At 44.4% G+C, this 26617-nt stretch overlaps 1 protein-coding gene across 5 annotated transcripts in view; it reads right to left on the minus strand.

Moving 5' to 3' along the window:
• SYCE1L (synaptonemal complex central element protein 1 like) overlaps positions 1-26617 on the minus strand; it is a 103125-nt gene that overhangs the window by 52787 nt on the left and 23721 nt on the right. The window contains exon 1 of one of the 5 annotated variants that reach the window (XR_012518910.1): positions 21159-25363. The exons of the other annotated variants lie outside the window; for them this stretch is intronic. The gene's annotated coding sequence lies outside the window, so the exon portion shown is untranslated. Of the gene's footprint in view, positions 1-21158; positions 25364-26617 lie in introns of those variants that run through there. 5 annotated transcript variants of the gene reach the window in all.

Raw genomic sequence — 26617 nt, forward strand, 5'->3', positions numbered from 1 at the left:
CATTCAGTATATTATATGACCCTTATAGGTCTGCCAAGACAATTTCATGAGAGAGGAAACAGTCATGGAAGCAAGATTGTGAACTAGAAGGTCACCTTGTGTCTTGTTTTACATAGGACCTGAAGCTTTAGTGTCATACTTAGGTTAGTAATTATCCCGAACTTGGTCATTAAAACTTGGATCATTAAAACTTTATTTCAGAATATGTAACAGGAGGCCCTTTAAGCTTCAGAAGTGGAGTAGAAAATGGGCTTTCAAGTCAGAATGGCCTACCCTCAAATCATGGCTCTGTAGGAACATCTAGATTAAATGTGGCAAGGAATACAGTGAGCTGACAACTTCCAGCTACAAGACCTTCAGAACACATCTCAGCTTCTGAGCATGATGGGGATACTGGAGCAAGACTATTTCTGCCCAGTTTTGGGCACTTCTAATGGGCATTTTTTCTTCCAGAGAATTGGCCAACACTTCCTCAGATGTACACCATGTTCTGGGGCGCTCTCTGCCAAATCCTGTATCCCCATCTCTTTCTCTTTATATGCTTTAGATCCACATTGCAGTCTGAAGGATTTTGTGCTTAATTCTGGTTCCTTCCTGCTTTATCTTTCAAAAGCATCACTTACCCAAACAATAAATCACTTGCACTCCTGGCTCTATCTGGGTGTCTGCGTCCCAAAAGACCCTACTGGCACAGTAAGTTACTTACACTCCCTGAGAGTCAATTTCTCCCTCTTTCAAATTGCATTGCTACCATATATATGCATCATTCAAAATTGAAGAGGTAAATGAGATAAAATGCCTAAAGTGTCCTGGCTCACTGCAGATCATCATTAAGTTTTTTGGGTTTCTTTCCTGCACTCAGTTCACTACTGGGATCTTTTTAAACCACTTATATTAAAATAAGATCTATTCTTTACTTTCGTTCACCAACTATAACATTCCTAGAAGAGCATTTGCCACCAGAGGGATTGTGGGATGCTAGAAACACACAATTACAGAAGAATCTGTCAGTATTTTAAGGGTGGGACTTTGCATTTTGCAAGTGCTACGACAAATGTAAATGCAGGGCACCTGAGGGGCATGGAACACCGGGCTCTGTCCTGCAATGTCAAGAAAAATTCCCTGGGATGAAAACAAGTAGTTTGAATCTGGAAGAATGAGTAAAAGTTCATCAAGCAAAATAAGTAGGTTGTCACCAGAAACAGCAGCATCCTTTAGCAGCATCCTTTGCCAATCCTCAAGGACACCAGAGAACAAAGCGGGACACAGAAAGCCAAGGTTGCCCACAGATGTTTCAGGGCAAATTGGGGAGGGGAGAAAAGCTGTCCCAGCTGAGCAGTCCTAAGAAGGGTTCATGGCTGGGGTCATGTGCTTCATTTCACAGAAGGAAGCTGAGTGGGACCCAGAGGGGCAAAACACTTGGCCCAAGTTCATAGAGTAGTAAAGTCACTGAGCCACCCAGAGACCCAGCCCAGGTGTTTGATGGTCCTCTGCCTGTAAGAGTATGGACCTGTTTTCCCCAACAAGGGGGCTGCTACCATGATTCAGACATGCCCCAAATGGGTCCTAATTAGCTGCTCCCACATGGGAACAGGGGGATGAGTGCAGTAAACAACCTCAAAATCAATGCATGAAGCTTTTTCTGGGAAGAGACTCCCTGGGCTCAATAGTTGAGGGAATTTGAGCTGCTTTAAAGCACACCTTTGGAGCAACAGAAGACAATACACACATTCACAACATTCGGTTCCCCCAAATTAGTTACACTTAGGAGCCACAAAAATAAGAAGAGTCTAGCCTCCAAATGGAAGCTGATCCTTGTGCCTTAATCTATGCCATTGTGTCTGGCCCTGTTTGCAGGCCCAGGTCTGATTCTCATTGCTCTTTGGATTTAAGTAAAATCCTACACATAATATAAATTAGGGTTTACATCAATGCTATGCATATATATGTATAAATATAAATATATATGCATAGCATTGATGTAAACCCTAATTTATATTATGTGTATGTACCCTAATTTATATTATATAGCATATATATATGTATGTGTATATATGTGTGTGTGTGTGTGTGTGTGTGTGTGTGTATAAAGAAAACACCCAAATCCCTGGAATTCATGCCACTGATCTAGTGAACATAAGGCTGCCTCAATAGTAAGAGTATTTTCTCAAAGAATGAGGGTGACATTCACGCCACTGATCTAGTGAACACAAGACTGCCTCAATAGTAAGAGTATTTTCTCAAAGAATGAGGGTGACATTGGTGTTGGCATGAGTGGTAAAGAGCCGCCCCTTTAAAAAAGCCAGATGGTCAATTGATGGAGACCATCCTGGCCAACATGGTGAAACACCATCTGTACTAAAAATACAAAGATTAGCCAGGCATGGTCATGCACACCTGTAGTCCCAGTTACTCGGGAGGCTGATACAGGACAATTGCTTTAATCTGGGAGGCAGAGGTTAAAGTGAGTCGAGATTGCTCCACTGTACTCCAGCCTGGCGACAGAGGGAGACTGTCTTTAAAAAAAAAAAAAAAAAAAAAAGAAGGGTTGAGGTGCTTCCAACCCCTGATGGTGTTCTCTGGTGCAAGGAAGCTAATGCAAACCATGCAAGATCAGAGACTATAAGAGGCTGCAGGCCGGACATGCTGGCTTGTGCCTATAATCCCAGCACTTTTGTAGGCCTGAGGCAGGCACATCACCTGAGGTCAGCAGTTCGAGACCAGCCTGGTCAACATGGTGAAACTCTTTCTCTACTAAAAATATAAAAATTAGTTGGGTGTGGTGGCACATGCCTGTATTCCTAGCTACTTGGGAGCCTGAGGCAAGAGGATCTTGAACCCGGGAGGCAGAGGTTGCAGTGAGCCAAGAACGCACCACTGCACTCCAGCCTGGGTGACAGAGCAAGACTCTGCCAGGAAAAGAAAAAAAAAAAAAAAAAGGTGGCTACAGTGACAAACTGTGGAACTACTGCTGGATTAAAAGCAGGTACTCAATCATTAGATACTATTCATCTAGAGAGAAACCACATCTCTTGCTGGTGACAACACAGAGACCAATCTAGCTTCACTTCCTTTCTAACTGGAGAAATGCAGGCAGAATTAGATTCCAAACTTTCTGGTTGTCAGACCATCACTCTTATGTCGTTCCTCTATTCAGAAGGCTATAAAAGGCTTCTGCGTCCACGTTTTCTTTCCATTTGGGTGACAAAAATGGGATACAATTCTCAAAGAAAAGGCTGCCCAGGGAACAGAAGGACAAATGGCATTGGCAGCAATAAAAATATTGCAAAGCACATTTTAGATTTTGCAGATCATCTTCTGTGCGCTTGCAATGATGGGTGCGTATTTTATCCACGTGGCTCTATGTAAATGTAGATCTGTCAGTTGCTCATACCGTGAAGCTTAGAATTGACAAGTGTAGCCTCTATCAACAAAGAGATCATCACCCCTTACATGTGATGCTGAAACGACAGAAAAACAATGAACACAGGCGATGTGAATAGAGAGGAAAAAAAAGACGGGAAGTGGAAAAGGCTCTTAGGAGATCACCTAGTTCAGCATGTCCCAAAGAATATTCCAGGGTATGGTGATTTGCTATTGCGGAGTGAAATTTTAGTTTAATCCAAATTAAACAAGTTTCTTAACTGCAGGACTTCTCAGGGTCTTTACTATGATAATATGTATTGAAGATTTCTACCAAAAAAACAACAACAACAACAACAACAAAAAGAATATAAGATACAAATTTCCCCAGACTTGCATGTCCACTGAAACCAATTTCCTTTTGACAACAATCTCATGGACCTAATGTTTCTTGAAATATAGCCTTTAAATGTGATGAATTTGAAGCCTTCTTCAAAATTGGATGAAAACACAAAACAACGTGCACGTGTATGTTCACTGCACCACTATACACAACAGCAAAGACGTGGAATCAACCCAAATGCCCATCAGTGATAGACTGGATAAAGAGAATGTGTTACATATATACCACGGAATACTATGCAGCCACAAAAAGGAATGAGATCATGTTCTTTGCAGGAACATGAATGGAGCTGGAAGCTGTTATCCCCAACAAAGTACTGCAGGAACAGAAAACCAGACACGGCATGTTCTCACTTATAAACGGGAGCTGAACCATGAGAACATATGGACACAGGGAGGGGAACAATGCATACTGGGGTCTGTGGCGGCAGGGAGAGGGGCAAATGGAGAGAGAGCATCAGGAAGAATAGCCAGTGGATGCTGGCCTTCTTTTTTTTTTTTTTTTTGAGACGGAGTTTCACTCTTGTTACCCAGGCTGGAGTGCAATGGCGGGATCTCGGCTCACCGCAACCTCCGCCTCCTGGGTTCAGGCAATTCTCCTGCCTCAGCCTCCTGAGTAGCTGGGACTACAGGCACATGCCACCATGCCAAGCTAATTTTCTGTATTTTTAGCAGAGATGAGGTTTCACCATGTCGACCAGGATGGTCTCGATCTCTTGACCTTGTGATCCACCCGCCTCGGCCTCCCAAAGTGCTGGGATTACAGGCTTGAGCCACCGCCCCTGGCCGATGCTGGGCTTCTTATCTAGGTGATGGGAAGATCTGTGAGCAAACCACCACGGCACACTTTTACCCATGTAACAAACCCACACATCCTGCACAGGGACCTGTGAACTTAAAAGCTGAAGAAAAAAGAAAAAAGAAAAACCAAAAAGGTCTGCAAGAAAAAGTGTCTTTCCCCAGATCACATAACTCATCAGTAACAGAACCAGAACTCGAACCCAGGCCTCCAGACTATGGCCAAAGAACAAAATCCCGTTCTTGCTGCCATATCCCTAATACTGTATCTCTAACAGAGCTCTCAGTAAGTAGTGAAGTGACTAGTCAATAATTGCTAAGTGCTTTATCTACATTATCTTATATGAACTCAGTTAAAATCCCAAGGAAATAAATACTTTATTTAGAAAGAATAGATACTTAGTTACCCATTTTACACATAAGGAAATGAAAGCTTCATACAAGTAGCCATGTGACCTTAGTCAAGTGGTAGCGCTAGGAAAGAGTGAATGATACAGAAGACACTTTTTACTACAGCTATAAATGACTAGCTGCAATAATTCCTGAAAAGAGGACGCTATAGAGATAAAGAAAGGAAAAGAATAATATGAGTTCCTTGTGACTATGGCAGAGATCGCTCTATCAAACTTGAGCTGGGGACAGACCCTGCCATTCACACCCAGACACAAAAGCTTCCTAACTCAGTCCAGGAGCAATACAGTTTGTGCACAGACTAAGCTATGCAGGTCTTGCAACATACCCTCATTCTGAGCCTCTCTGATTAAAGCCTGAGAGGTCGCATCCTGGCCACGTGGAAGGCATTCGCCCAGCCCTCCCACACTTCCACTGTTTCTTGAAAGTTGCTCAAGTCTCTTCTGCCATCACAGAAATCTCACGTCTTCGTGCTTCAGATTGTTTACCACCCCTGCCCTTAATTCTTTGCTCTAGTCTACTTCTTTTTTCTTTTCTGAGACAGGGTCTTACTTTGCTGCCCACACTGGAGTGCAGCGGCACAATCATAGCTCACTGCAGCCTCGATCTCCTGGGCTCAAGCAGTTCTCCCACCTCAACCACCCAAGTAGCTGGAACTATAGGTGCCTGCCAACGCATTCAGCTAATTTTTGTATTTTTTATAGAGATCGGGGTTTTGCCATGTGGCCCAGGCTGATCTCAAACTCCTGAGCCCAAGCAACCTACCCACCTTAGCCTCCCCAAGTGCTGGAATTGCAGGAATGAACCACCGTGCCCAGCCTGTGTTCCAGTCTCACCACAAAAAATCCTCCGAATATAAATGCAGAAGACATGGGAATGGAGCCTGGCTCTGGGCTTTACATCCTCTGTGACCTTGCATAAATCACTGAGGGATAAGAGAATCATTATCATCTTCAGTTAAATGCTTACTGTTGACTTTCTCAACCATTATCAGTTTCAAGTTTCACATTAAACTACTAGGGCAGCTGCTGTTTTTGTTCACTTTATCTATTTATCTATTTATTTTTGAGACTAAATCTCACTCTGTCACCCAGGCTAGAGTGCAGTGGCACGATCTCAGCTCACTGCAAACTCTGCCTCCCGGGTTTAAGCAATTCTTCTGCCTCAGCCACCTGAGTAACTGGGATTACAGGCATACACCACCAAATCCAGATAATTTTTGCATTTTCAGTAGAGACGGGGTTTCGCCACATTGACTAAGCTGGTCTTGAACTCCTGACCTCAAGTGATCCACCTGCCTCAACCTCCCAAAGTGCTGGGATTACAGGCATTAGCCACCATGCCCAGCTGTTGTCCACATTTTCTAAATCAGGCAATAGGGCACAAGGTTTCAATGTCTGACCTGTGGCAGACAGCAGAGCCAGACTTTGAGCATAAGCAACCCAATCTCAGGCCCCACCGCTTAACCACCGCTGATAACAGTGCTGAGAAGCCAGGGATTGTTGGCTGTGTAGGTGTGAATGAATTCTCCTTTGTTGTCCCATGTGAGGTAGGTATCATCATCCCCATTATAAGGTAAGAAGCCTGAATCCTAAAGCGATTTGAGGTTTAATAACCTGCTGAATGTCACACCGCAAATGGGTGGTAGAGGTGCAAAACCCAAGCTCTACTGACTCTGATTCTGAGGTTTCCAAGCCACAGTTTCCTTGTTTGCAGATGAAGGTAATAATAATGCCTCCTTCTCACTGACTGCAGTGAGGATCAAAGAAAACCATGGTATGTGAAAGATCTCATAAACGGTATGCCCTATTGTGGTAACCTAGTCTCATCTTTATGCAAACCAAAATGAGGAGTCTCTCTGGCTGGATGCCGTCTGCTGACTCTGAGTTCATGTGTTGGCTGGAGGTTAGAGGCACTCACCTAATTTTTTAGGGCCTTGTAAAATGTATGAGGTGATTTGTCTTTGTTAGTGAAAAGATTCAGCAGTGAATTCACCCTGCAGCAGTAATTAGCCCCAGGCCTGTCTGTCCCCGGGGATCCTTCCTATCTTAGCAAAACACAGGCAACCGGACGCTCAGGGGCATGTCATTTTACCGAGTCTAGGTGATCTAACACAAAATGGGTTGAATCAACAGATCTTTATTCCCGCCACCTCAAAGAGACTCCAGTTCTCCCCAAAGCAAAACAAAGGAATAGTTTTAGCCAGCATTAAGGTTGATCGAATAACACAAATTCCGTCTCCTAACTATGAAGAATTGCTGGATGCTTGATTTGTATGTCTGCAGTCGCTTCTTTGGGTTAACGGAACAAAGGCATTCCCTTAGGAAGCGGAAGGCACTTCTCATGCTTGGTGTGGCTTCAGAACATGCTTCTACTTGATTTCCAAAAGACTCTCTGAACACAAAGGAGAGGGGTTGCCGGTTCACCTCAAAATGACAGAAGGATTTGCTTAAAAGAGCTTGCAATTTTACTTTTTTACTTTAATTTTTTTATCTTTTGAGACCGAGTCTTGCTGTCACCCAGGCTGGAATGTAGTAGTGCGATCTCAGCTCACTACAACCTCCTCCTCCCAGGGTCAAGCAATTGTCCTGCCTCAGCCCTCTGAGTAGCTGAGATTACAGGTAAGCACCACCATGCCTGGCTAATTTTTGTATTTCTTAGTAGAGATGGGGTTTTGCGCTGTTGGCCAGGCTGCTCTCGAACTTATGAGCTCAAATGATCGGCATGCTTGTATGCGAATTCTATGACCCAGGCCCCCAAATGCCTTGAAACGCCCTCTCCTTTGCCCTTTTGAAATGCTCCCCTGAGACAATGAGATAAAGAAATTGTCTAGTCTACTGGTGGATAAGAAGCCAGGTGGAGAAGAATGAAGGTGACCCAGAGAATGCCAGCAGCCACTGCCAGAAACATGAGGCCATCGGGACCATCTACCCTAGTAGGTCTAACGTATTATGGCAGCCCTATGAGGGGGCCCCAGGTGAGCCAAGACAGGAACCACCCAGCTGAGCCCAGCCCAAGCTTCAGAATCATCAGCAAATACATGGTCGTGCTGTTCAATCACAACACTTTGGGATAGTTTATGACATTTTTCTTGGTGTTTTGGAAAGGTCACATGTGTATAGGAAGTCACAGATACCTTTGTGTTTAGGAAGGCACATTACTCCCATAGGAAAATCCTCTTGCTCCCACTCTCTTTAACTCATTCCTATTCACTGACTACTCAGTTCACAGATTAGACAACTTCCCTGGGAATTCTTCTCTGACGTCCCCTGTTAACATTTCACGCACCCATGCTTGCAATGCCTGTTTTCCCACCAGAACGAAGTCTCAGTAAGGTAAGGACAGAGCCTGCCTCGCTCACCGCCATACTCCAAACATCTAGCACAGACCATCCGTGGAAAGAATTTTCTGCTTATTTGTTAATATCTCATCAGTCCTTCATGTGTTTATGGATCCCTTCATTAGGCTACCTCTGTCACTATAAGATCATGCTGTGTGTGACAATGTTTCTCCTTAAATGATATACACTCTGCCTCTGTGTCTATCTTCTGTTCCTCTGTCTACACCTGATGGCTAAGAGCCCTTCAAATCTCCCAATTTGTGTATTTGAACACAGGTGCAACATTCTCCTTAAGTCACCTCTTCTTCAGCCTACAGTATGAAAACCAGCTGAGGGCCCTGGGAACTTCAAGCCTGGCATAGTGCTTGACCATCCAGACTCATTTCTCCTGATGATTTTTCACTTGCTGAAACCACTTTCAAAGTGTAGCAACAAAAGACACCACCAAGAATGGTCTGACCAAGGCAGAGTAGAGAAAAACTGTTACATTCATGGCTTAGAACTTTTTTCTTTTGTCAATGTCACTTTAAATTCATGTTAATTTACCAGATAGCTTCACTTTACTGATTACGAAGACCTTGCAGCTAGTACTAGCCCATGTGAAAAAGAACCCTGGGTCAGCGCTCACTCACGCCTCACCTCAACCTGAGAATATGCACTTTGTTTTACTTATTAACATTCTACGGAACAAGCACAGCATTTTTCATTTTCTCTTGTTCTATTTTATCACTCTGTTGCCCAGACTGGAGTGCAGTGACAAGAGTCTGGTCTCACTACAGCCTCAACCTTCTGGGCCCAAGCAATCTTCTAGCTTCAGCCTCCACTTCCCAAATAACTGGGACTACAGGCATGTATCACCATGGCCAGCCAATTTTTTAAGTTTTGCAGAGACAGGGTCTCCATATGTTGCCCAGGCTGGTCTCAAACTCCTGGCCTGAAGCCGTCCACTTGCCTCAGCCTCCTCAAGTGCTGGGATTACAGCTGTGAGGCCTTAGCCTTGTTTTAGAATGTATATGGTAATTGGGCTTTCTAGGTGTTACCGTGATTACAAAAGACCGTATTATGCAATGCTCCTGAGAATCTATACTAGGCCAGAATTCCATATTACATTTCACTTAACCAGAATTTGCTTTTGGTAGACACACTTGTATTTAGCAGTTGGTAAAAATTATTTAGTTCAATGCTCATCTGTTTGGCGGGGAAAAAAAAAAAAAAAAAAAAAAAAAAAAAACCACAAGGCCAAGCACGGTGGTTCTCACCTGTAATTCCAGCACTTTGGGAGGGTGAGTCACGCAATCACTTGAGCCCAGGAGTTTGCGACCAGCCTGGGTAACATGGTGAGACCCTGCCTCTACAAAAAAATAAAAAATAAAAATAAAAATAAATAAAATCTGGGCATGCTGGTGTGTGCCTGTGGTCCCAGCTACTTAGGGGTTGAGGCAGGAGGATCGCTGGAACACAGGAGGTCGAGGCTGCAGTGAGCCAAAAATCGTACCACTGCACTCCAGCCTGGGCAACAGAGCAAGAGACCCTGTCTAGAAAAAAAAAAAAAAAAAAAAATAGCAAGTGACACTGAATTTCATTTCGAACGAATTTTCTCTTGTTCCAGCGTTGCAGGGGAAGCCAGGTATTTAACAAGAAGGGAGGATTTAGAATTAGCCACATTTGGGATTGCATCTCTTTTCTACCATCGGGTAGGTCCATCAGTCACCTCAGAGTATTAGGGCGGAGGGAAAACGGATAAAGTTACTTTCTCATGATGTTAACCTACACATCTCTCTATGTAGTCAGAGATGATCTCTTAGTGTGCGCATCCGTGGCCAGTGCTGAGTATACCGAATCATGCCTCCAACTCCTCCCAGTTATTTGCTTCTTCCCGTGGTGGCTTAAGTATAAAAGAGGTGCTAAGAAGATGGCAGCTCCCTCTGAGCCTTGGAATGGGTGGCTCGGTGGCCTTGTCTCAGCTTGGAAGTCTCTTTTTTTTTTGAGACAGAGTTTCGCTCTACCCAGGCTGGAGTGCAATGGCGCGATCTCGGCTCACCGCAACCTCCGCCTCCTGGGTTCAGGCAATTCTCCTGCCTCAGCCTCCTGAGTAGCTGGGATTACAGGCATGCACCACCATGCCCAGCTAATTTTTTGTATTTTTAGTAGAGACGGGGTTTCACCATGTTGACCAGGATGGTCTCGATCTCTTGACCTCGTGATCCACCCGCCTCGGCCTCCCAAAGTGCTGAGATTACAGGCGTGAGCCACCGCGCCCGGCCGGCTTGGAAGTCGTGTGTGGGGCAGGGTGTGTCTATGCAGAGTGGTCACACCCACGTGGACAGCAGCAGGGCACGCGGCAAAGCCAGCCTCGGAGCCGGCCTGGCTCAGCGCCCAGCCGCGAAGCCTCGGCGCCCTCTGGTGTTCCCTGAGCATATTGCATGGCGCCGCGAGGCGGTGGACGGAGGGAGGGGGGGTGCTTGGAGCATCTTTGGGCCGACGCTGCCATCTCCTGGTGAGAGGCGCATTCGGCAAATTTCCAGAACGTTCAGCGTTCCTAGTTTGGAAACCCCAAGGGCTGGGCCTCTTTGACCTGCATTCCCAGGGGCCACTTTTGGAAGGGATGAAAATACACAGGAGAGACAAGCTGGCTGTCAGCAGACCCCGAGAACTTTAAAACATCCTCTGGGCCTGCCGTCCCCTACACAAGTCTTTGCCACTGCACTTTATGTGTTTGGAGTGGGGCAGGTGCGGGGGGAGGTGGGGTTTTTTTTGCTGTTGTTTTGCGATTTTGTTTGTTTTTTCTGAGGCAGAGTCTTGCTCTGTTACCCAAGCTGGAGTGCAGTGGCACAATCATGGCTCACTACTGCCTGGACCTCCCTGGGCTCAAGGGATCCTCCGGCCTCAGCCTCTTGAGTAGCTGAGAACACAAGTGTGCACCACCACGCCCAGCTAATTTAAAAAATGTATTTTGTAGAGATGGGGGTCAGGGGCGGGGCGGTCTCACTATGTTGCCCAGGCTGGTCTCAAACTCCCAGCCCTAAGTGATTCCCTGGTATCAACCTCCAGAAGTGCTGGGATTATAGGTGTGAGCCACGGAGCCCACCCTGCTGCCCCTCACAAACCACCCTGTGCCGCTTCGTTTTCCTTCTGGTCTTTGAAGTCCCTGCATGATTCTGAAGCAAATTATGTGAAGACGTTGTCAGTGGCAGGAATGAAGCAACTTTACCAGAAAGTAATTTTTCAATGTTATTCGTGCATGGAAAAAAATATATATATATTCTAAAGTAACCTATATTGCCATGTTTACTGTTTAACCTCACAGAAACCTTACAAAATAGAAGCCACTTAAAGCCACACACCCAAACATCTGTTAGAACCTTTTTCACTTGGCTTTGTGAGCACAGAACAAATTAAACACATAAACACTAAAACAAAAAGCAATTCATAATCCTCACCCCTTTTGGCTTTTTAAAAAATTAAGTCTTAACATGTATTAATTTAAGGGGAATGGCACGAAACGAAGAAAAAGTCTGTCTCCGCGTCCTCACTTCCCAAGGGAATCAAGTGCACCTCATTCCCCAAACACCCTTCAAGGTTAAAACGAAGACACCGGCCATGTCTACGCAGACAACATGAATCTCAGTCCACACAGGCGTGAAAAAAAGCTACACCCTTTGTATTAGTCCGTTCTCCCACTGTTACAAGGAACTACCTGAGACTGGGTAACTTAGGAAGAAAAGAGGTTTAATTGACTCACAGTTGCGCAGGTTTCACGGGAAGCACGTCTGGCAGGCTCCAGGAAACTTACAATGGCAGAAAGCGCAGGAGAAGCAAGCATCGTCTTAGGAGAAACCCTCCCAGGGCGGAACAGGAGGGACAGTGAGAAGGGGGAGGTGCCACACGCGTTTAAAGGATCAGGTGGCCCGAGAACTCCCTATCAGGAGAGCCGCAAGGGGGACGCTCAGCCCCAAGATCCAATCACCTCCCACCAGACCCCTTCTCCAATTCGACAGTGCAGATTTGGGTGGGAACACAAATCCTAACCGTATTACCTTTTATTTCTATACCTAACTTACTTTGAGAGGCCCACATCTTGACAGGTGGGTGGCATTTATATGCTCCAAGTGTGACCAGCAAGGAATCCTGATCCAGACCCCAAGAGAGGGTTCTTGGATCTCGCGCGGGAAAGAATTAGAGGTGAATCCGTGAAGTGAAAGCCAGTTTATTAGGACTAGGTAAAGGAATAAAGAATGGCTATTCCATAGACAGAGCAGCGGCTTGGGCCGTTCAGCTGTTTATACTTAGTGTTGCTTCTTGATTGCACGCTAAACAAGGGGTGGATTATTAATGAGTTTTGCAGGAAACGTGTAGGCCATGCCCAGAACTGAGGGATCCTCCCCGTTTTAGTCCATATAGGCCAACTCCCTGACATCACTCCATGACATGTGTAAACTGTTAATGACGTTGGAGGGAGTGTGTTTGGGTATGGCAATGCATTATAATTAGTCTATGATGAGCAGTGAGGATGACCACAGGTCACTTCCACAGTCATCTTGGTTTTGGTGAGAAAACTCACCTCTTTACTGCAAGCTGTTTTATCAGCCAGGTGTTTGTGATCTTTGACCTCGTAGCTCATGCTGTGACTTAAAATATCTAATTCCTGGGAATACAGCCCAGCAGGCCTCAGCCTTATTTTACCCAGCCCCTATTCAAGACGGAGTCGCTCTGGTTCAAACGCCTCTGACATCACCTCTAAGGGTGATGTTAGGAGTTACAGTGTGGGGGTCCACTGAGGGTCATTTGGTTCCTGGCCATCTATTCTGCCAGGTGATCTTCGAGACATCTGTGAATTCCGGACCTTTCACGAGGTCCTTGGCCACTTTCACGGTGTGCTCAGGTTGGGGGTGCGTGGGGGCAGAGCGGGGGACCTCTATGCCAGTCGCTTGTTTGTATCACTGCACACGTCTCTTTCAGTCCTGCCACTACTTTTAAAACACTGCATAAACCTGAGACTCCTCCTCCAAATCCACGGTCACAGACCACCCGGCCTCTCTCCTCCCTCACTGCCTTCCCCACCCAGAGGAAGCGCTTTCTCAGATGGGAGGAAGCATCTCTTTTTTCCACTCTACTGTTGACAGAGTAGCCCTATTTTCATCCATACCCGAGAATCTCATTTACTCTGGGGCTTAAGATTTGGGCAAAAATATAGAAGGATTTGAATGACTTCATTTCTGATTTGCTTTGTTTCTCACCTGAGGTCATAATGAGAGTAACCAATACTTGCTTGTCTCCAATACACAGACATCAGAAAAACATCCTGTTTTCTTTTTTTTCCAAAGAAATTAAGTATATCAAAGTATTTACCTGCTGTATTTTCCTATTATCTTTGTGGTTATAATGGCCTGAAAGTGGTCCATGTTAATTTCAAACCGTCATGGTCCTTTCTGGTTTGGGGCAACTATGAATAAAAAGTTCTATGAACATTTACATATACTTTTTTATGACACTACGTATTTTCATTTCTCTTGGGTAAATACAGGGAGGGGAATTTCTGAATCATACAGTAAAGTGTGTTTAAATTTGGAAGAAACTACCAGTTTTTCAAAGTGTTTGCACCACTGTGTCCTTCTACCAGCAATGTTTGAGTGTTCTGGTTATTTTACATCCTCCCTTCAATGTGTTTTAAGATTTTTACGCTTTAGTGAGCCTGTAGTAGTATCTCTGCATCTTTTAACATTTTTTATTGTAACATCTACTTGCTTATAAAAGAAATATGTACTTAAGGTATTTCAAAAACACAGAGAAGTAGAAAAAAGGAAAAAAGTAGCAATTGCCATTACTTCACGACTACTATAAAATTTCTAGTTTATTTTCTTTTTGTCATTTCACTGTTATTCTTACATATTTATAATTCTGCATAAGCAATCTTTTAAAGAATCCTTATTTTTGAAATTTATTCTTTAAACAGTTCTTTATATATTACAGATATTAAATCTTTATCCATAATATAGGTGACTTTTTTTGAACATTTATGGTATTTCTTTTCATGCAGATTTTTTTATGTATTCAAAGTTATCACGTCTGGGCTTTGAGTCATAGCCAGAAAGTCTTTTCCTACATCAGAGTAAAGAGAAATTCACCTGTGATTCCTTTCAGCACTTGTATGCTCTTGTGTTTTTACATTAGATCCTTTATTCATTTGTTCTTGTGGTGGATGGTGAAACATGGACCTAATTTTAATTTTTTCCAAATAACTGAATAGAGCTATTCAGATTTTCTATTTCCTCCTGCATCCGTTTAGAGGATTTGTGTATTTCATGAAATTTATCCCTTTCATCTAAATATTTTAATTTGCTCTCCAAAGTTGTTTATCACACACACATCTCTTTATTATTCTTTTAATGTCTACGAGATCTATAATGGCACAATGGGAGAAGACCATGCTTGAATGATTTTATGTAATAACATTGAGCAGAGGGCCTGCCACTAAGCATGAGTGATTACATTTTATTTTTAGGTTCTGAAATCTTTGGATGCCTGCAAGTGAGCTGAGCAAGATTACTTTTGATGACATGACTACTGGAAATGATAGCATCATGTCGTGCTGTTGATGGAGGAGATGATTTTTTAAAAGTCATGGCGAGTTGATTAGAGACTCCAAAGGTATTCTCCTCTTACAGCAATTAGTAACTTGTCATATTATTCTATGAGATAATATGAAAATTAGTAAGGTACAACCGCATCCCCTAGTTAGATTGTAAGCTCTCAGCAAGCACATAAAGATGTGTAACATCAATGATCATACTTCATCCAGCAATGGTACAAGTAGTTTGATAATGAAACACAGAGGAAATAGAGGCTGCTCTCAGAAAAAACAAGGAAGGCTACATGATGAACGGGCACTTAAAAATGAATAAATCCTGGTGTTTGAAGATAAAATACAATCAGAGTAAACACCATGCAGGGAAAAAAGTCGTACTCGAAAAGAAATCTTGCCTTGCATGAGTTGGAGGTGGACAGGGAGAGGTCCAGAGAGGTGGGAGGTAGTAGTGGATGTACGGTTGGAAAGGCAGGTCCATATAAGACCATTAGAGGGGGCCTTGCATTCTGGAATAAGGTTTTTGGATTTGACCCTGTAGTTCATGGGAAATCAGAGTAGTAAAGAGCTACGAGTGAATTAGTTCTGACTACCACGTGATTGATACATGGAAATGAACAAGACTAGAGGCAGAGTGGGAAATGAAGTTCTCCCTGTTGCTGTGCAAGTGGCAATGCTGATCTGAGCTAGGATAGTGGCACTCAGGAAAAGGCAAAGACGGACGTGACATCACAGCTGGCAGATACGAGTAGACAAGCACTAGGAATTTGATACAGCATTACAAGTTCTATTTCAAATTTTCAAAGATACTTGTCTTTGCAATGCAACCTGAAAGAACCACAATAAAATACCAATTTTTTTTCACATCAGGACACCTAGGCAATGTCTGGAATCAAAGAGCTTTAGCAAACCATTCTAATGGCAACCCTACTTCGGCAAAATGAACAAAAGACCATGAAGGGTGATGGGAAGCCAGTAATTTGTGAATCCTTTTATGGAAAAGGGCATTTGGGTTTTTTTGTTTGTTTGTTTGTTTGTTTAGATGGAGTCTCACTCTGTCACCCTGGCTGGAGTGCACTGGTGTGATCTCAGCTCACTGCAACCTCTGCTTCTCGGGTTCAAGCAATTCTCCTGCCTCAGCCTCCCAAGTAGCTGGGACTCCAGGCACGTGCCACCACGCCCAGCTAATTTGTTTGTATTTTTAGTAAAGATGAGATTTCACCATGTTAGTCAGGATGGTCTCAATCTCCTCACCTCATGATTCACCCGCCTCAGACTCCCAAAGTGCTGAGATTACAGGCATAAGCCGCTGGAATTACAGGCATGAGCCACTGCGACCTGTCGGGGCTTTGGAATTTCAAAAGTGACATATCAGAGCTAAGGAGCCATCAGTTTACGAATTGGAAATGGATGATGTGGGATTTGTTAGAGAACTCTGACCATGGTCTAGCTCCTGAATAGTGTTATAGCACAGAGGTCATTAGTACATTTTGGTAATTGTTTTTCAGCTTCATTTGGATAGAAACCAACCATTCAAGGGCCCTTAGGCTCTAAGTGAATGGAAACAGGGTATAAGGTCAAGGTCATTACTCTGTAAAGCTAGAGCTTCCACTGATTCAAATGGAAAATGTCATCCCCTAAAGACAGTCAGAGGACTCTCACATGATATAGTACAAGGTGCATAGATTTTGGATCCAGTGGGGCCTCATTTGGCTTCTTTGAGCTGCTTTTTGACCTTGAACAAAACATGCAATCTCTCAGAAATTATGTTTCCTTACCCATCTATTAAAAAATGGGGGAAAAGGCCGGCCGCAGTGGTTCATGCCTGTAATCCCAGCACTTTGGGAGGCCAAGCAGGGGTGGCAGGGGACAGATTACCTGAGGTCAGGAGTTAGAGACCAGCCTGGCCAACATGGTGAAACCCCTTATCTAATAAAAATACAAAAATTAGCCAAGTGTGGTGGCTAATTTTTTATTATGCTATATGAAAACCTTTTCCCGGGTTCAAGTGATCCTCCTGCCTCAACCTCCCAAGTAGCTGGGATTACAGGCACATACCACCATGTCTGGCTGATCAAGCAATTCTCCTGCCTCAGCCTCCCGAGTAGCTGGGAGTACAGGCACCTGCCACCACATACACACACACACACACATAAAAACGAGAGGCAGGGATTGCAGTGAGCTGAGATGGCACCACTGCACTCCAGCCTGGGCAGTAAGAGCAAAACTCAATCTCAAAAAAAAAAAAAAAAAAAAAAAAATGCTGAGGGCAGGATCGGGGGGGGGTGGGGATGGCAAACAATGCACACAATTCTTGGTAGAATTAAATAATGTGAAACAACATCAGTCCAAGTCACATCATAAAACTATTTAATGCATATAGCTGTACCAAAAAATTGACAAGCCCCTATAGTATCTGTACAAGCCTCATTTTCAGTTTGTTTGTTTTTTTTTCACCATGAGGTTGCCAATCAGGCTCTTCTTTTTCTCAAAGACACAAATATCTTTTCTGCCTAATGCTGTTTCTTCTGTTTAGAATCACCCCACCTCCCGTCACACACTCTCCTCCCTTAGTCTTTAGGTCTCAGATTAAATGTCACCATGTTCGGAGGATCTTATGATTTCTCTGAACTAGAAGACTCCTGTAATCTCACTGGTAGTGCTCTGCAGTTCTTCAAAACACTTTTCATAAAGTCATCACATCATTCTCTGTGTAATTATTTGCTGATTGTCTTTCTTCCCTGTTAGCTCCTTGAGGGCTAGAACAGAATCCTCTTTCATTACAGTAGTTCCAGTAGTGCCTCAGTGCACTCGCTGGCATGTGGCTGGTAGTTAAGTACTTGTTGAATGAAACAGTAAATGAATGAGTGCAGTGCCATAACCAGACCTCTTACTTATTTGTACGATTGAAACAGAAGACAAACCACATGGGAAGATGCTGAGCTGAGATTTTGCAGCTGACTGCTGAAGCTGACTCTGAAATAGACAGAGATCAGCATTCTGAATGTTCATTAGGAACTGCTCTTGGGACCAACTCCTACGAAAGAGAAAGAAAGGGAAAGAAAGGAAGCAGAATTGAGCAGTGGGATAAATCTTAATGAGAGCAGTAACTACCTTCATGGGGAGCTCTAAACATGAGCTAACCCTTCCAAGCCGCCACATGTTCAGCCAAGAGGGTCAGGTCTTCATGACCCATGGGCTTTTTCACACTTCCAAGCCAATTGGTTATTGCCTATGGTCTGCTCCAGGAGGAAGCAGAACTTTATTTTTTTTTTTTTCAATTTTTTTGAGACAGAGTCTCACTCTGTCGCCAGGCGCCAGGCTGGAGTGCAGTGGCACAATCTCGGCTCACTGTAACCTCCGCCTCCTGGGTTCAAGCAATTCGAGGAGGCAGAACTTTAATGGAGTTGGCTCTTTTGCTGAGGGGGTTTCTGAAGGTGACTGACATTGAGGACAGCTTTCCAGCAGCAGCAGCAGCACTGCTGGCAGCTGCAGAAAGAAGCCCTCTGTTCCCAAAGTGGAATCCGAGTGGTGCGGTGCAACATTCACCCGATTGACAGCATTTCGGTACAGATGTTCTCCATCAGGTATCCTGGAGCGTGGGCTTGAGAAGGCATTGGGTTTGGCAGCAGGAGCCTCCAGCTGTCTCTCCCACACTGGCTGCTGGTGACTTCAGCCAGAGACTGTAAAAAGTACCCATTCATGAAACAGACTTGCATGGCTCCTGTCTGGGTTACAACCCAGGAGGAAGCAATAACAATTTAGAGCTGGCAGGGCACAGATTTCAGAATAAAGCGCAGCAATGGTTGTGAAGATGAACAGACTCGAGTTTAAGTGGCGCGGTTCTCGCACTTGTAATCCTGGCACTTTGAGAGGCCGAGGCAGGTGGATCACCTGAAGTGAGGTATTCAAGAGCAGCCCGGCCAACAGGGCGAAACCCCATCTCTAATACAAGTAGAAAAATTAGCCGGGTGTGGTGGCAGGCTGCTGTAATCCCAGCTACTTGGGAGACTGAGGCAGGAGAATGGCTTGAACCTGAGAGGCAGACGCTGTGGTTAGCGGAGATCGTGCTACCACATTCCACCCTGGGTGAAAGAGCTAGACTCCATCTCATAAATAAATAAATAAATAGAGTCTTAGCTATGGGAACTACAGAAGGCTGCAAAACTTCTCAGAGCCTCAGCCCCTTCATGGGCAAGAGGGTGACTCAAAGTGCTAGTAGGAGTCGGTAACACAACGGGCAGTTTCCACATAGGAATTCCCTTTCTACAATCTCCCCACCCCAACTCACACACGGACTCGAACCAGGCCTTTCCCTGAACATCGCAACCATCATCCACACTGGTGCCTACACACTCGATACCCGCTGCTTTCCCTGGTGGGCCACTTCTGGTCACGGAGCTTGCCCTGTTCAACGTGGCTCTGATTCTAGTGCTGGAGAGCGGTGTCTGTGAGCAACTCATTGGCCGCTCTGGTTCCTTTATCCCATGATATATGCTTAGAAGTACAAAGATGGTATTTGGTACTCAGGTATCTCTTTGTCTAAATAAATATTCTTAAACCCTTCAGCCTTAGCTCTCGTAATCTACACTTCAAAACCTTCATCATAGCAGCCCCTTCCTCCATCTGAATGGGCTTTATTTTGTTAATATTCAACTCAAACTGAGATTTTCAGAGTTTTATAAAATGCCCTGAGCGGGGACAAGCTGGCACAATCATGGCCTCCTTGTTCTGCATATTAGAGTTCTATCAATGTGTTTAAGGTACAAAAACTGGTTTTAAAGAGTTATTAAACATTCTTGTGCAATGTCATCTAAACCCTCAAGATCTGTTTCACAAGAACCTCTGCTAAATTGTTCATACCTTAACCCTTGTGTTTTGGCATCGTATAAATTCTTCACACTTACGCCATAAGAATGTTGACTTTGATCTCTGTTTTCAGAGTTTCCATATACTAGTCCTCCTCTCTCCCTCATTATGAATTATTTAAGGCTGGGATTTCTGCTGCACACCTTGAAGTATGAAAAATAGTGACTTTAATACTGGTCACAACTTCACAGTGTGTTTTAAGCAGTTATTTCAGTAAACTCATTTTTAAACTTAAAGTTACTTTTAAAAACATTTTTATTATCATATATGAAAACCGAGTGCTACTTGTCTTCAAAAGAAGGCAAACAAATGTATTAAGGTCTAGAAAAATATATTTGCTTGTCAAAAGCTTTATTTTAAAGGGGATATTAGAAGTTTAGAGATGTGTTTCAGGCATTTTAAACCGACAATATGTTTGTAAAAAATGTATTTTAACAATTTTTAGAAATTTTTGAAAGGAGAATAACATTCTATCATGTGATTTAATGTTATTGAGCACCAGCGCCACATAGACCACAAGCGATATTTGTCCCACACTTTGGGACAAACATGTAAGCCACTGATAAAAAAATATTACATTGACAGATTATTTAGTATTCTTAGCTGGGATTCAGGGTGAATACATAGATATGCTTATCATTCCTGTCAAAGCACAGATTTCATAATCCTCTTAATGAGGAAAAGAGAGGAACTGACATCTTATTTTATCTTTGCAACAACTTTATTAAAACTGGGATTATCTGACTAATTTACAAGTGATGTAACTGAAGATGAGAGAGCAAAATAATTTGTCCTCGATCACACTTTTATTTGTGAGGAAGATTTCAAGCTTGAACCTGAAATTCCTGACTCCAAAGGGTATTTTTATTCCGTCGCAAAAAGTGGAAGAATTCAGGAACTCTCCCATTTGAAAGTTAAAAAGTTCTCAAATCTGGGCATTAGAATCACCTAGCAGGCTTGTTAAATCCAGATTGCAGGGCTCCACGCCCAGAGTTTCTAATTCAATAGATCTGGAGTGGGACCCAATAATTTGCATTTCTAATAACTTCCCAGGTGATGCTGATGCTGTTATTCCCGGGATCACATTTCCAGAAGCACTCTTAGTCAATAGATATCCTTTTATTTCTGGATAAATGGTTTGCAACTCCAACTGCACATAACCAACTGAAAATTTTGAAATAAATATACCCAGGCGTCATCCCAAGCTGAGTGCATTATACCTTCTGAAGGGGATTCTGGCTACTTCACAACACTGCTATTATTGTAGCACAGTTTGAGAATCAGTGGGTCACAGCAAATACACACTGGTTCCAATGCTTGCAATTACTAACACACAGCAATAAATATCTGAGACTGAGTAATTTATAATGAAAAGAGGTTTCATTGACTCACAGTTCCACCTGGCTGGAAAGGCCTCAGGAAACTTGCACTCACAGCAGGTGAAGGGGAAAGGGGAAGCAAGGCACTTCTTACATAGCAGCAGGAGAAAGAGACAGAGAAGGAGAAACTGGCGCTTGTAAACCATCAGACAGAGAAGGAGAAACTGGCGCTTGTAAACCATCAGGCCTCGTGAGAACTCCCTCACTGTCACGAGAACAGCATGGGGAAAACCCGCCGCCATGATCCAATGGTTCATTCCCTGACACGTGGGGATTACAATCCGCGATGAGATTTACCTGCGGACACAAAGCCAAACCGTACCAACAAGTGTGTTTCCGATGGTTTTTGAATTTCTGCCTGGCATCCTTTGTTCTCTAGCCTTTCCTCAGAGGAATAACCAAACTGTTGAGCTCTTCCTCTGATTTGGTCTTCAGGCCTCTGGAGAGTGGCAATCAAGCTCCGCCCTGCCAGGCCGAGAGGAGGTATTCACAGGTGTTGACAGTATTTCTTTCACATGATGCTTCTTTCTCCTGATTGACAGCCTGATGCCTGGGTCTGAACCACAGCCGGCTGTCTCTCTCTCAGGAAATCTGGCAGAGACCCTTTGTGGTTCTTGTCTGATCTGTGTCCAGTTTATTCCTGCCAAGACGGCCACTCTCTAGGAGAGCGTGTTGTAGGTGAAAACACTCCCGGCCTCCCAGGACCTTGCATCTCAGTTTCGCATTCTCCTTATGTCTTACCTAGTAAGGTTCAGGTGTGCCAGTCCAGTGAGGCACAAGGATAATGGAAAACCCAAATGCATGACCCTAGAAAGACACAGATGACCGGTAGGAGAACGCCTTGCTCAGGGTCTAGCGGCTCCAGGAGTTTTCTCACTTAGGCTTTTCACAGGAGGTTGTGAAATTGCTAGCTTAAGGAAAATATGGGTGGGAAGGGGGAACTGACCTACACGACTCTGGTGTTGGCCATTGGGTTTTATGGTCAGCAGCTGTGGGGTGTGCTGGGTTTGGGTCAGTGGGATGCGGAACAAGTGGGCTATACTGCAAACAGTAACATGGGAAGAGGAAGCTTTAACTAGGCCAAAGCTGACAGGGTACAACTGAATTTCAAACAGTTTATGTCAGGCCATTGTTAGGCCTGACGAATGGATGCCAAGACAGCAACAGTAATAACCAAGTTTACGACATTGAGATAACCCAGAAATGGTCATCTGTTTGCGTACCCTTTGTTTGCATTGGGAATACAGACAGAATAATTGCTACTTCATGATCCACATCAGGGAAGAAACTCTTCTTTTGACAAAACCTGTTCATATGTATGTTAGGCCAGGCTCAGTGGCTCAAGCCTGTAATCCCAGCACTTTGGGAGGTTGAAGCAGGCGGATCACCTAAGGTCAGGAGTTCAAGACCAGCCTGGCCAACATGGTGAAACCCTGTCTCCACTAAAAGTACAAAAACTAGCCAGGCATGTGACAGCGGGCACCTATAATCCCAGCTTCTTGGGAGGCTGAGTCAAGAGAATCACTTGAATCTGGGAGGTGGAGATTGCAGTCAGCTGAGATCGGGCTATTGCACTCCAGTTTGGGAGACAGAGCAGACTTGGTCTCAAAAAAAAAAAGGTGAATTTCTGCTTGGCATCTTGAAGCTATAGGAAGGTTTTACCTCTGTGTATGTTTCTGTTGCTGGAAAGCCCTCTCGATCTCACATTCGATCAACAAGTGCATTCAGGCATAAGCACACTTTGGGGTGTGTAGGTAATCTCTATTTCCATGGCAGCACTGGCCTAGTTATAGTACTAGGAATTCATTCTGAACAACTGCAACATGTTTCTTCCACCTCATTCTAGACTCCCAGGGCTGTCAACAAGTATCTTTCATCCTCATCAGCTTCTTTAACATTCCCACAGCAACAAAGGAAAAGTAGCCAATGATGTTTTTTTTTTTTTTTTTTTTTTTTACCACGCCACTGGGGACACTCTGGAGCTAGCATAAAAAAGCATTCCCGTCCGGGCACAGTGGCTCACACCTGTAATCTCAGCACTTCGGAAGGCTGAGGTGGGCAGATTACTTGAGGTCAGGAGTTCGAGACCAGCCTGGCCAACATGGTGAGACCCCCCCCCCCGCCCCTAACCCTCGTCACTACTAAAAATACAAAAATTAGGTAGGCATGGTGGCACAGGCTTGTAATCCCAGCTACTCAGGAGGCTGCGGCAGAAGGATCGCTTGAACTCTGGAGGCGGAGGTTCCAGTGAGCTGAAATCACATCACTGCACTCTGACCTGGGTGACAGAGTGAGACTCCATCTCAATCAATCGATCAAAGCATGCCTCAAACTTACTCTAGCCAAAGGCCAATGGAGCTGGAGAATTTATGCACAGTAACAGTTACAGTCCAATCGGGGGGGGGAAGTGATGCAATAATTTGAACAGATAAAGCAATGAAGGATTGACTAGTAACAAGCAAAGAGAACTCTAAAGAATATAGGAATAACAGACCTACAGACCAGCCACTGTCTGCAGGACTGAGCTGGAGTGTCCAAGGGAGACTCTCGGGGTCAGGTCCTTGTTGGACAGGTCATGGCTGTGACTCACTGAAGGGCAAAGAAGTTGCTATAGTGCTGCCTCTGCAGAACTTTCTGGAAATCTGCCCTCTCGAACTCGCCAGAAATTCATCTTCTGAAGCGTTGGGGAACGTTGTTCATGGACGGATATCTCACTAGAGTCACTGCTACAAAACTACTGAAGGTGGTGTCTTGGAACACTGCTGGCTGCAGAACACTGCAGGAGCCTGTCCTCCCTACAAGAACTTACCCAGCCAGAACACCAGAACCAAAATGGAAACATCTCCCAACACCCTCTACTGAGCAAAGCTTAACACCATGTCAGCTGGCAAAGGAAACTGTTATCAAAGACCCAATCCATTCTCACAAATCAGATGGTAAAGGTGAATTTGGAGCTGAGAGGCAATACCGTGTCAACTGACATACACACCCAATCCTATCAGTCAATAGATGAAGACTGTTCTGGGGCTTAGGGAGGCAGAAATTCATTCTGCAACACTTCTAATCCACCGCACGGATAGGCCAGATATACTTCTGCATCCAGGGAAAAATGTCACGCAAAGGAATCTGTGTCCTGGCAGATGGAATTCGGCCTGGCATGCACTGAAGTGTAAGGCAAGTAGGTATGGGCAGACGCTGACCCTGTCTGCTTCAACCAGTACTCCATTTTCCACCTGCAGTAAGATCATAATTGTGTTCACGCACAAGCAGGCCACTCCCATCCCGAATCCCATAGGAGGATCTGTTTCCTGGCTCTACTCCTAGTAGCAAGATTGTCATCAGGGTGTAATCAGATAAAAAGAAAGAACTGGTTTACAGCAGAGGGAATATAATTGCAGGGGTGATGGTTAATTTTATGTGTCAACTTCACTGGGATAGGGGACAGCCAGAGCTAGAAAAACATTACTTCTGGTTGAGTCTGTGAAGTTGTTTCCGGAAGAGAGTAGCATCTGAATCAGTCCACGAAGGGAAGAAGATTCAATCATACCAGTGTGGGATAGCATCATCTCATCTACCAAGGGCCCATTTGAATAAGATAAAAAGGCAGAAGACAGGTAAACTGACTTCCTTTTCGAGCTGGAACATGCATCTTTTCTTGCCCTCAGACATCAGAGCTCCTGGTTCTCAGGACTTCAGACTCCAGAGATGTAAACCAGTGCCTCTTTCGGGCTCAGACTGGGAGTTATACCACTGGCTCCTCTCTTTCTCAGGTCTTCCAACTTGGACTGAATTATACCCCAGCTTTCCTGGTTCTCCAGCTTGCAGATGGTGTATCATAGGACCTCTCAGCCTCCATAGTCACATGAGCCAATTCCCATAATAATTCTCGTGTGTGTGTGTGTGTGTTTTTTTTTTTTTGGTTCTTTTCCTCTGGAGAACCTGGACTAATACAGCAAGGAATTGCAGGTGCTGGAGGAATTGAGAACCAAATGTGGGACTAGCAGTTAAAAAGAGATTATCATTGGGAAGCTGAGGTAGGCAGATCACTTGAGGTCAGGAGTTCGAGACTAGCCTGGAGAACACGTTGAAACCCTGTCTCTACTCAAAAAAAAAAAAAAAAAAATACAAAAATTAGCTAGGCATGGTGGTGGGTGTCTGTAATCCCAGGTACTCAAAAGGCTAAGGCAGGAGAGTCACTTGAACCTGGGAGGCAGAAGCTGCGGTGAGCTGAGATCATGCCACTGCACTCCAGCCTGGGCGACTGGGAGACTCCATCTCAAAAAAAAAAAAAAAAAAAAAAGAGGGTTCAGGGGAGAGAGAGAGAATTGTTAGGGAGGCACAGGATTTGGGATCACTTGATAAAGACTGCAAGCAGCATACATATGTCTAGGAGGAGGTAGAGCCACTGATTATTCTAATACTGCTTCCTTCTGAATGGCCCCACTCAGAACCCAGATGGCTGGAATCCTATGCAATACAGCTTGCAGGGAAAGGGAAAGGAATCTTGGCAATACAGCTTGCAGGGCAAGGGAAAGGAATCCTAGGCAATGCAGCTTGCAGGGGAAGGCAAACAATCTCCAAACTGGAAAACTAGGCAAGATTGTTGGCTGAAGACACCGGGTTATGCAAGTTGCTATTACACAAAAGGGAAGAAAAATGCTGTATGGAAGTTTGAATACACTGAAGAAAAAGCCTGGGATGGGAAACATCATAACGTTCGCACTATGAGACAGGATAAGTGAGGGTGGTATGGCCCTTAATTTCATTAAAGACTGACTTTATCTTCGGAGGTAGTAAGCTCGATTCAATTATGAACTTGCAACTGATTGCGATAACAGTGAATTTTTATATTCAGGTGTTGCCTTTTTTTTTTTCCTTTTTTGAAATAAACTTCTGGAATTCTTACTGCTTCCAGAACCTATTTTCATCTTCAGACCTTGGAGGATGTTTGTATCTGGTCTTAGAAGAATAAGTAACATTTGGGGGCAAAGATGCAGCCATGTAGCTCAGCACTGGAAGCTACGATGAAGAAGACCCACATGGCTTCCAGGACCTTCCCCTTGGTGCTGCGGTCGACAGGGAGGGAGGTGACCCAGGCACTGCAGAACACCAGCATGCTGAACATCAAGAACTTGGATTCATTGAAGGTGTCAGGCAAACCTACGGCCAGGAAAGCCAAGGTAAAGCTCCCCAGAGTCAAGGAGGAGCCCAGGTTATCGCAGGACATGGTAGAAGGCAGTGAGAAAGCCCTCACTGCATGGGAGGACTACAGATCCAAGCTTAGAGAGTGTGTCTGTGTCAATGAAGGGAGGAAAGGTTCTCAGCCGGAGTCGACCGATCAGGAGATAGATTCCACTCTGATCAGGGAGAATATTAAAACAACAAAATTAGGAGATCCTGATACCAATCACCATCTTCTTCTCTCTGGCATTCCGGCCTTGAGAGCCAGACTAGTGATGGTTTTAGTCAGAA

This window comes from Saimiri boliviensis, chromosome 1 (assembly GCF_048565385.1).
Source record: "Saimiri boliviensis isolate mSaiBol1 chromosome 1, mSaiBol1.pri, whole genome shotgun sequence".
In the NCBI taxonomy this organism is placed as follows: domain Eukaryota; kingdom Metazoa; phylum Chordata; class Mammalia; order Primates; family Cebidae; genus Saimiri; species Saimiri boliviensis.